The sequence below is a fragment of the Dendroctonus ponderosae genome, unplaced genomic scaffold (genome assembly GCF_020466585.1).
Source record: "Dendroctonus ponderosae isolate FM_Combo_2020 unplaced genomic scaffold, Dpon_F_20191213v2 Dpon_F_20191213_1, whole genome shotgun sequence".
In the NCBI taxonomy this organism is placed as follows: domain Eukaryota; kingdom Metazoa; phylum Arthropoda; class Insecta; order Coleoptera; family Curculionidae; genus Dendroctonus; species Dendroctonus ponderosae.
The window spans coordinates 50574852-50576934 of NW_026017110.1; positions in this window are offsets into that span (position 1 = coordinate 50574852).

A 2083-nucleotide genomic window follows, 5' to 3' on the forward strand; every position below is an offset into this window, starting at 1 on the left:
CCTTGTGCTGGGTTTATGTCGACTAACAATAATTTTTCTAATTTCATAGGCAACAAGACAGAATTACTAGAGAATCTCTTGTAGCAACTTGCAGACCTTTAAGGTAAGTAAAACACTAAAACTAGCAAAACTTTGATGATATATTAAAAAACCTACACAAAATCAGCCCCAAATTACTGGGCAGCGATATTGGACCACAGCCATTGCATAGCTGCTTAAAAGGCACTCTTCCGAACCTTCAGGTTGTTCACTCACTGCATTAGCAAGCTTTTGGTTCGCAACTAAATATTCGTTAAATCTGCTTCGGAAGAATTCATCTATCACCTTGAGCGTCCCCAGAGTGTAGAAGCACATAAAGCACAAGAACAGCAAACTGCGTAATAAAGAGAACATCCTCCAAGGGGTTTTATTGAGTTGTGAAGTCCAAATAGATGTAGTAAGCGGCGTCAAGGGCCTCCTTCACCTGCGGCCAGCACACAAGCACAAAACAAAGCAGCGTGTTGATAAAGATAAAGAGTTTGAGGTTCTCCAAACCCTCCTCAGAGCTGAGCCACCGGGAGAACGTCCGTCCTTCCACTATGTCTTGCTCCGTTTGGTTGTTTAGCTGCGATTTCCTGTTTGTTTGCTTCTTCATGACGATCAACTGGACAAACTGAAGCCCAAACGCGTTGGAGTGAACTCAATTGAATTAGTCAAAGATTTAAGCGCTTTATTAGATTGACTCCCAGTCCGGTTCGATAACATAATCTTTTTTCAAAGGCACCTTGGCCTTTTGCTTCAATGTGGCCCAGTTATGGACTTTTTTTGCGTGGCGGCCAACAAACAGTCACACCTGCAAGAGATGATGGCTGGTTGAATTGCTATCGAAACTTTGCAGCTACATTGATGGTTACCTTTGAGCTGATCGTGTGGATTTCGTTCGCAGGATATCGGCGTCGACACTTTTTCATAGCGATATTCCATATTTCGCAGATTCAACGTGGATCCACCCTCAATGCTGGTCACAGACGCACAACTTCCGTTGTAAAATTGGGCTTTCACATACTTAAAATTGGCCGAACTCACACTCTTGACCCTGAATATGTCGAGAAAGCTTGGTAGACGTTTAGGGCCTGTTTGGCTCTGAGCATCGTCAGAACGGCTCATTTTCCGCGCTTTAAGAGCCCACATGGGAATCTACTGGGGGATTTGGACACTTGATATTTTATTTGAGCGACAGGGATGTTTGCTGGTGGTAATGAAACGTAACTGCTTGATGGAATTAAGTATTTGTATATCTTTCTCGCCTCTTTGGTTCGCTCAATATTTCGTTCGGGAAACAAAAACATAACGTTCAGCTAAACAACCAGGCCAAGGAACAAACAGTTTACGATTTCGCGCACAAACAACAAAAGAAAATCAACTGGAAAAGCCCATATGGGGCATTATGGATGTTGAGGTAGCACTCGACTGGCGCCAGATTAACACCCATAATTTAGTAAAATTTTATACTCTTATTTGCCCTAATTTATTACATTATTCTCTTATAAAATAACCACTCGATATTAGTCTATTCAGGCAAAAATTTAGAATGTAATTTCATTTTTTGGTTGTGCCGTATTATAATCGATAGATCTCTGGTTGCTTGAGTGAGTCGGCCATAAAATCACTCGTACTAAATCTAAATAGCCGACTTTGAAGACAATTTATAGAACTTAAAATCGCAGATTTCATTTCTGACCATACAAGTATTTCTCTTAAAACTTGAACGTATTTTACGTTTAAGTTTAACATACCAATTTGTTGACAGATTGTGCTTCGCGTTCTCCTTAAACGTCTAATGCGCCATCGACTGTGTATCACCCTGTATAAAATAATTAGTCAGTTTTGAAAACTGAAAATGCCGAACTGCGAAAATGTGTGGTTTAATTGAAAAAAAAAACGTTCTTTGAGGCCCCGAAGGCCACTAATACAAGGGCGGATCCAGGGGGGGACCATTACCTTTCCTTGTGGTGGGTTTATGTCGACTAACGATAATTTTTCGAATTTCATAGGCAACAAAAGACTGAATTACCACTACTTGAACCTAACTCGACAGCTAGAT